General features: G+C 40.5%; 1 pseudogene; it reads left to right on the forward strand.

Moving 5' to 3' along the window:
* The first annotated feature begins 3564 nt into the window (after positions 1–3564).
* On the forward strand, positions 3565–9069 carry LOC145902920 (uncharacterized; annotated as a pseudogene).
* Positions 9070–9983: the final 914 nt, after the last annotated feature.

Raw genomic sequence — 9983 nt, forward strand, 5'->3', positions numbered from 1 at the left:
ATTTCGTTGCAGATGTCCGTTGAAGGTGCAGTAGTCGTTCTCCAATGATGAAATGCTCTCCGCGCGTTGACAGTTGATGCGGAAGAAATCGTAGAAACTCCTCTACCGTGTGTTGTGTGAATGAGATCGTCGAATCCGGAAAAAATGGGATCTGAGCCGGGTTCCTCGGGCTCTCAAAATATGTTGTACCAGTCGCTCTCACGGTGGTAAAATTGTATAGCAGTGGCGTTATATCGTATCACGGACAGGAAACACCTTGCTGGACGGTTTGAGTATAGTGAAAACCGTTTTGCCGATTCACCACAAATTACAATTGGGTAACACTAAAAGCAGAAAAACGGAAAACCGGGAAAAGCAGGAAATCAACACTAAAAGCAGGAAAAACAGGAAAAGCGGAAAAAGGGAAAATTTTCGCATTTCTAAAAGAGGGAAAATACAGATTTCAAGAAAAACGGGAAAAGCGTGAAATTTTCCAACCTGTCTGAGTATTGAGATGTCGAAACACAGAAAAGCAGAAAAAATGGGAAATGTTTCTTTGTGTGTGTTTAATATGCCGTTTTAGCTTCTACAAATCACGCCAAGGCGACCTCATTGAGCTTTTTATCGTTTCTGTTGAAATACAGAAAACCGGGAAAGACGGGAAATGTTTCTTTATTTGTTTATTATGCCGTAATAACTTGTTCAAATTATGCCAAGGCGACATTATAGCGCTTTTCGTCGTTTTTGTCGAAATACAGAAAGCCGGGAAGACGGGAAATGATTCTTTGTTTGTTTATTATGCCGTATTAACTTGTTCAAATCATGCTCAGGCAACAAACCAAATCCACACAGGTTTTCTGCATCCCATGCAGAAAATGGTTCCACCGAGTTTGTCTGCCAGGAAGAGTTCGCTCGGATGGAAGGTATTTCAATTGTTCGTCTGTATAATTAATTTCTTTTTTCAGTACAAGTTTTATTATACATTGGAAAACACCGGTACTCCAGTATTGCTTTTTCGGTTGCACAACTTATGTAACTGTGCGATTTCAGCACTTGTCCATTTTGCAGTATATGACTTTTCGATAAATAATGATTTTTTTTCTGAACAAGTTTTATTATGCAGTGGAAAACACCAGTACTCCAGTGTTGCTTTTGCGGTTGCACAACGTATGTAACTGTGCGATTCCAGCACTTGTCCATTTTGCAGTATATGACTTTTCGATAAAAAATATTTTTTTTCAGTACAAGCTTTATAATACAGTGGAAAACGCTGGTACTCCTGTATTGCTTTTGCGGTTGCACAACGTATGTAACTAAGCGACTTCAGCACTTGTCCATTTTGCACTATATGACTTTTCGATAAAAAATATTTTTTTTCAGTACAAGCTTTATAATACAGTGGAAAACGCTGGTACTCCAGTATTGCTTTTGCGGTTGCACAACGTATGTAACTATGCGATTCCAGCACTTGTCCATTTTGCAGTATATGACTTTTCGATTTAAAATTTTTTTTTTCAGTACAAGCTTCATAATACAGTGGAAAACGCTGGTACTCCTGTATTGCTTTTGCGGTTGCACAACGTATGTAACTAAGCGATTTCAGCACTTGTCCATTTTGCAGTATATGACTTTTCGATAAAAAATATTTTTTTTCAGTACAAGCTTTATTACGCAGTGGAAAACGCTGGCACTCCAGTATTGCTTTTGCGGTTGCACAACGTATGTAACTATGCGATTCCAGCACTTGTACATTTTGCAGTATATGACTTTTCGATACAAAATATTTTTTTTCAGTACAAGCTTTATAATACAGTGGAAAACGCTGGTACTCCTGCATTGCTTTTGCGGTTGCACAACGTATGTAACTAAGCGATTTCAGCACTTGTCCATTTTGCAGTATATGACTTTTCGTGAAAAAATATTTTTTTTCAGTACAAGCTTTATTATACAGTGGAAAACGCTGGTACTCCAGTATTGCTTTTGCGGTTGCACAACGCATGTAACTGTGCGATTTCAGCACTTGTCCATTTTGCAGTATATGACTTTTCGATAAAAAATATTTTTTTTCAGTACAAGCTTTATTACGCAGTGGAAAACGCTGGCACTCCAGTATTGCTTTTGCGGTTGCACAACGTATGTAACTATGCGATTCCAGCACTTGTACATTTTGCAGTATATGACTTTTCGATACAAAATATTTTTTTTCAGTACAAGCTTTATAATACAGTGGAAAACGCTGGTACTCCTGCATTGCTTTTGCGGTTGCACAACGTATGTAACTAAGCGATTTCAGCACTTGTCCATTTTGCAGTATATGACTTTTCGTGAAAAAATATTTTTTTTCAGTACAAGCTTTATTATACAGTGGAAAACGCTGGTACTCCAGTATTGCTTTTGCGGTTGCACAACGCATGTAACTGTGCGATTTCAGCACTTGTCCATTTTGCAGTATATGACTTTTCGATAAAAAATATTTTTTTTCAGTACAAGCTTTATAATACAGTGGAAAACGCTGGTACTCCTGCATTGCTTTTGCGGTTGCACAACGTATGTAACTAAGCGATTTCAGCACTTGTCCATTTTGCAGTATATGACTTTTCGTGAAAAAATATTTTTTTTCAGTACAAGCTTTATTATACAATTCAAAACGCTGATACTCCAGTATTGCTTTTGCGGTTGCACAACGCATGTAACTGTGCGATTTCAGCACTTGTCCATTTTGCAGTATATGACTTTCCGATAAAAAATATTTTTTTTCAGTACAAGCTTTATTACGCAGTGGAAAACGCTGGTACTCCAGTATTGCTTTTGCGGTTGCACTGTTACATCGTAAATTACTGTTTTTATCTACTGTCTCCCCAAATGGTAAATTTCTGTATAAACAGCGCCTTCACGTGGAAAATTTCGCGCCTCGTGTTCGGCAAGTTTGCTGACAACGGCTGTAGTTAGTTTCGTGGGTCTACGAATCTTGTGTCGTTTGTTTTGCAGAAAAATTAAGTTAATTATTCTTAACAAGTTAAGTAACCTGTTCTTTATTGCTGTGAACATGAAGTCTCACAGTAATTAGTGACCCAGTTGTTTCGGTAAGTGTTGTTTTATTTGCATGTGTGTTTATGTCAATAACCATTGTCTTGAATTGTTAAACCTTTTGTTTTGACAATATGTCTGGTTTAAAGTGTACTTTGTTTGTTACTTGCAGTTTGACTTGAATGCTCGTCAACAAATAACTGTTTTAAAGTCCTGGTCAAAACGTTTCGGTAAGAATGTTTTATCGTTGAAACCGGCATTTTTCTATTGTGCTTATGGCCTAATATTTCATTTAGAAAACCGTCCGCCTAATCCCGTGAAGTACTACATCCCGCTAATTGAAGCCAACAAGGGCTTTGTTAATACAATAAAGTGTTGGAATTTTGTTGGAGTGTTAGTGGGAAGAAGCCTGTAGTTGGGACCTGGCAGGCGCGTTTTTGAATCTACGTAGAAGCACCAGAGTGGACGTCTGTGCCCACCAGGAGCACTGAAGTAGGCGTTACATTCGAAGTTTTCGAAACGTTTGCAAAACAAACGTTTTTGATTTAAAGTGAAGCTATGCCTGGAAGTGAAGGAGGTCAATCCTTTTCATCACCAATATCTAGGCACCAAGTAGTGCTGAAAAAACATGCAGCACCATCAATGATCCAACTGAAGCATGACAAAGAATTACTGAATGACTGGTATAAGACTGCTGAAAATGCAATCATGTACAAAGATATTTCATTGGTTAATTCTGTTTCAAAACGTATTGAAGAAGTTTCAACTCGCTTGATAAACACATACTCTAAGCTTTTAGAGTGGGTACCATCAGGTGAAAGGCATGATGACTTTCAACTACAGTTACAGGAAGTCATTCAATGTAAGAAGGAAATGGAAGCAAGAATTGGTCAGTTTCAAACGAATTTCAAAATTCAGGTTGGAGAGAACATTGATGTTAGTTCTTCGTCATTCGTTACATCTCCATTTGCTGTTCGTACTTTTCCGGCTGTGCAACAGGCCCGAAGTGCGAGGACGAGCTCTTCCAAGTCTACCCATTTTTCAAGAAGCTCTACAAAGACACAGGGAAGTACATCATCCAGTGTAAAGCGGTTGGAAGCAAAGGTTCGTCTTGAAAAGGCTCAAGTGAGATCACGGCATGTTGAGAAAACACAACAAATTGAACATGAAAAACAACAACTTGAACATGAAAAACAAAAACTTGAAGCTCAAAGGCAAACACTAGCAGCACAGTGTGAAATTGAAGAAGCTGAAGCAGAAGTTAAAATTTGGGAGGCAGCTTCTAATGTGTCTCCAGATGATGGGAAAATGAGATCAAGTGAAACCGATATTCCAAAACCTTTTCATAATGGTCTTGCTGAAGAAAATGAAGTTCTATTGTTGAAGCCCTGCAAGTCCAAGTACACCTCTCCGCTGGACAAAGCTGACACAGCAAACCCATCTAAAGCAGAAACTGTACAACCTGAAAGTGCTGTTGTGCGTGGAATAATGGCTGCAGTTGGTGATGCAATGTCTACACCAAAAACAGATTCCCTGAAATTTCATGGAGAACCAATGGATTATTGGCCATTTATCAGAAGTTTCGAAGCCACTATTGAAAAGAAGGCACCTTCTGATCGAGTAAAGATGAACTATCTAATGAATTATTGCAAAGGAAAAGCTTACTCATTAATTGAGCATTGTACAGTTATGCCACCTGAATTGGGATATGTTCAAGCTCAAAGCATTCTATATGACAATTTCGGAAAACCATACATAGTGTCAAGAGCCTTTGTTCGCCAACTTACAAGTGGTCCAAATCTCAAACCATATGATTCTGATGGTTTGCAGCAGTTTGCTACTTCACTGCGCAAATGTCTTTTGATTTTGAAAGGCTTGGGAAATTTTAGTGATCTGAACACCACTGACAGGTTGGTTGAGTTGGTATTGAAGTTACCATACAACTCACAGAATTTGTGGAAACGTCGTGCGGCTACTATCCTCCGAGAAAAGGGCGAAGAAGCAAATTTCCAGCATTTAGTGGAGTTTATTGAAGAAGAAGCAGAGGTTGCCAACACTGTTTTTGCAAAACTGCTGGTACCTCGCAAAATAGAAGAAAGGAAGCCCCAGGACAAGCCACCCAAGAAGAGTTCTGTTCACACAGTTGTAACCAAGGCGAATAGAGCGCCCACACAGACCAGGTTTACAAAATCAGTTTCGAAGTGCTTGTTCTGCAGCCAAAGTCACTCCTTTGTTGACTGCCCTAGTTTGAAGAAAAAATCTGTTTCAGAAAGAGCCAACTGGTTTCGTGAGAAGTATTTATGTTTCAATTGCCTAAATCCTGGTCACATTGCAAAGCAGTGCAAAGAAGCTGTTACTTGTTCTGTAGAAGGTTGTGGAAGAAAGCACCATGCATTATTGCATTTGCCCACAAGAAGTGCATCAGCTATAAGAAATCCTGATGCAAGAAATGAAAGTTCATCTGTAAGTGATGTGCCTTGTACAGGGAAGGTTTGTTGCAACACATCAAAGAATGGAAGGAGTGCATATATGAGTGTCCTACCTGTAAATTTTGTTGCCAATGGCAGAGAATTTGAGTCCTATGCCTTTCTTGACATTGGGTCCGATGCTACGTTTTGTCACACAAAGCTAATCGAAAAACTTGGTTTAAAGGGAAAGTTTAAACGCATTCAAATGGATACACTTGGGCGGAGGCCAAAGATGCTAGAAGGAATTGGTGTTGATTTACAAGTGTTATCCATGGATGGCAATGAAGTCATCAACATTGAAGAAGCCATGTCCGTGGATCATATTCCAGTAAGTCCATACTCCTACCCAGCTGACGAGGATCTACAGAGCTTGCCTCATCTAAAAGGTCTTGAGATGCCAAAGGTTGACAGTGAGGAAATTATGCTGTTAATTGGTACCGATACACCGTATGCTCATCGCACCTTGGAGATTCGAACTGGAGGGAAAAAGGAGCCATTTGCTGCGAGAACTCCACTGGGGTGGTCGTTGATTGGTCCATCACCAGATAAAGGGTATGTGCAAGCCAATCGAATCAGAACATTGGAACTGGATCAAAGAATACAAAGGTCATGGTACCAAGATTTTTGTGAAGAACCTGGAGATTTGCAATTCCCCACATCTAAGGAAGACAGAAAGGTTTTAAAGTTTATGAAGGAAGAAGTTAAACATGTGGATGGACATTTTGTCCTACCTTTACCCAAGAGGAATAGCGTAAAATTACCTGGAGACAATTTAGTTTCAGCGCAAAAAAGATTGCTGTATTTGCAAAGGCGCTTGCAAAAGGATGACTTACTTTGCAAAGGATATGTGGAAAGAATTCAAGAGTACATAGACAAAGGATATGCTGAACAGGTGCCAACTGAAGAACTACAAACAAGTGACCCCACGTGGTACCTTCCTCACCATCCAGTTTATCACCCACATAAACCCGACAAAGTCAGAGTCGTCTTTGATTGCGCTGCAACACAAAAAGGTGTGTCCTTAAACGATAGTCTCATGCAGGGTCCTGACCTTGTTAACAGTCTGGTCAGTGTGCTAACCCGCTTCCGAAAGAATCAAATTGCAATTGTTGGTGATGTGGAAGCTATGTTCCACCAAGTTAGAGTAAAGAAGAGTGATTCCAATTTACTGAGGTTTTTATGGTGGCCTGAAGGTGATCTCACAAAGAAGCCAACAGTTCACCGAATGTTAGTCCACATATTTGGAGCCACCTCATCCCCATGTATGGCTACATTCTGTTTGAAGCACACCACTGAGGAATTTGGACATGAGTTTGACAAACATGTGTCTGAAATAGTGAAGCACAATTTTTATGTAGATGATTGTTTAGCATCTGCACCTACTGAAGAGGAAGCAATTAAGACTGTTTTCCAACTTTGTAAATTGCTACAAAGGGGAGGTTTTCGTCTCACAAAGTGGATTTCAAACAGCCAAGCAGTTTTGGACCGGATCCCTGAAACTGAAATAGCAAAATCAATGAAAGATATCAGCCCGAAAGAAAGTGTCAAGGAAAGAGTGCTGGGCGTGTATTGGAATGTATTTGAGGACAAGTTTGGGTTTCGAACAAGAAGCTATATTACCGAACAAAGACTTACCAGAAGAAGACTTGTTGCAGCTGTTCTTGCTGTTAAAGCTGACAAGTGGTTACATGAACACTTGGACTATCCTGATTGTAAATCTACATTTTGGACTGACTCAAGTGCTGTTCTTTTTAGCATTTCAAATGAGAGAAAGCGTTTTTCCACATTTGTGGCAAATCGTTTATCAAAAATACATCAGCAAACTACCACATCCCAATGGAGGCATGTAGGAACCAAGCAGAATCCGGCTGATGAAGCATCACGAGGAATTTCAGTGAAGAAGCTGCTTGGATCAAGTTTATGGCTCAAGGGTCCGAGATTTTTACAGAAGCATGAAAGTTCTTGGCCATGTAACCCTGCCCTTAAGGAATGTGTACCAGACGAATTTAAGCCAATTGAAGTAAAAAAGTCAATGGCAACTTGCTGTTCTACAATCAATCCTGTTGACACTTTAATAAACAGGTTTTCGTCATTGTTTAAGTTGAAGAAGGCAGTAGCCTGGATATTGCGGTACAAACTCTACCTGCATTCGAAGAAAACTGTTCAGAAGGGAAAACTGACTGTTGAAGAGATTTTACAGGCAGAGCTGGAATTGGTGAAGTATGTCCAAAGGTCAGCGTTTCCAATTGCATTTGAAGCTCTGTCGAATTTAGGCACAGATCAAAAGGGTCGTCGCTGGTTGAAGAAGTCTAACCAAACGAAGTGCTTAAACAAGTTAAACCCGCAACTGATAAGCGGTGTCCTTCGACTTGGAGGAAGATTGGAAAACGCACCCATTCCTTTTGAATCCAGACATCCCATCATCTTACCAAGTAATCACCATTTGACAAAGCTAATTATTACGCATTACCACGAGCAAGGCGATCATTCAGGGACTGCACATACATGGACGGCGATCCGCCAGAAGTAATGGATTGTCAAGGGTGGTGCAGCTGTCCGTCGTGCTCTCGTTCACTGTATACCTTGCCGCAAACGCAACGTGCCTCGCAGTCAGCAACTGATGGCAGATCTACCACCAGCACGCTTGAAGCCGAACGAGCCACCATTCTCGTACACCGGAATCGATTTTTTCGGTCCGTTTTTAGTGAAGCGCGGCCGTAGCGAAGTAAAGAGATATGGCTGCATTTTTACCTGCATGACGATGCGTGCCGTGCATATTGAAGTTGCCGAAGATTTGTCAACCGACTCGTTCATAAACGCCTTGAGAAGATTTATTGCCCGAAGAGGAAAGCCAGTTGAAATTTATAGCGACAATGGAACGAATTTTGTGGGAGCAGAGCGTGTTTTACGCGAAGCCCTGGAGGAACTGAACAAGGAGAAGCTGGAAGCTTATCTTCAACAGAAAGGAATAAAATGGGCGTTTAATCCCCCAGCAGCAAGTCACATGGGCGGCATATGGGAGAGATTAATCCGTTCCATACGAAAAATCCTGAACTCGATGCTACACAAGTCCCCGATTATTAGTGAAGATACCCTACGTACGTTGATGGTGGAAGTTGAAAATATACTCAACTCCAGACCGTTGACGCCCGTCACGTTTAGTCCAAGCAACGACGTTCCTTTGACACCTAATCACATTCTGTTATAGAAGCCAAGCCCTATTATGGCACCTGGGCAATTTGACGAAAAGGACAACTACACCCGCCGTCGCTGGCGCCAAGTGCAGTTCTTAGCTGACGAATTTTGGAGACGATGGACCAATGAGTACTTGCCAACCATCGCTTTGCGGCAAAAGTGGCCAGACAGAAGAAAAAATATCGAAGTCGGCGATATTGTTCTCGTTGTTAACGAATCTATACCCCGTCGAGGCTGGGACCTTGGTCGAGTAATAAATACCTATCCGGACAAACATGGAATTGTCAGACAAGTCGACGTCAAAACGAAATCAAACATAATCAAAAGGCCAATTGCAAAGTTGTGCCTTGTTTTCGAGGCTAGCGGTTCCCAAGTGCATTCGACAGGCTCCGACAACTAGTCGGCGACTACTAGTGTTGAGCGTGGTGCTCTAAATTGAAGGAAGACATGAAGAAATGAACGCTATGCTGTTGAGCTAACACCCACGCATGTTTATTCATACAGACTTTGCTGCAACTAGCCAATTGAAATTGGCAAATTTTTCGTCTCCGTAACTTGTGTGATTTACGATGTTATTTTTTGTTTGTGAATTGGAAATGTACTCTTCTGAGCCGTACATTTGTGGGGGAGGATGTTACATCGTAAATTACTGTTTTTATCTACTGTCTCCCTAAATGGTAAATTTCTGTATAAACAGCGCCTTCACGTGGAAAATTTCGCGCCTCGTGTTCGGCAAGTTTGCTGACAACGGCTGTAGTTAGTTTCGTGGGTCTACGAATCTTGTGTCGTTTGTTTTGCAGAAAAATTAAGTTAATTATTCTTAACAAGTTAAGTAACCTGTTCTTTATTGCTGTGAACATGAAGTCTCACAGTAATTAGTGACCCAGTTGTTTCGGTAAGTGTTGTTTTATTTGCATGTGTGTTTATGTCAATAACCATTGTCTTGAATTGTTAAACCTTTTGTTTTGACAATATGTCTGGTTTAAAGTGTACTTTGTTTGTTACTTGCAGTTTGACTTGAATGCTCGTCAACAAATAACTGTTTTAAAGTCCTGGTCAAAACGTTTCGGTAAGAATGTTTTATCGTTGAAACCGGTATTTTTCTATTGTGCTTATGGCCTAATATTTCATTTAGAAAACCGTCCGCCTAATCCCGTGAAGTACTACATCCCGCTAATTGAAGCCAACAAGGGCTTTGTTAATACAATAAAGTGTTGGAATTTTGTTGGAGTGTTAGTGGGAAGAAGCCTGTAGTTGGGACCTGGCAGGCGCGTTTTTGAATCTACGTAGAAGCACCAGAGTGGACGTCTGTGC

This window comes from Ascidia mentula, chromosome 5 (assembly GCF_947561715.1).
Source record: "Ascidia mentula chromosome 5, kaAscMent1.1, whole genome shotgun sequence".
Taxonomy (NCBI): Eukaryota; Metazoa; Chordata; class Ascidiacea; order Phlebobranchia; family Ascidiidae; genus Ascidia; species Ascidia mentula.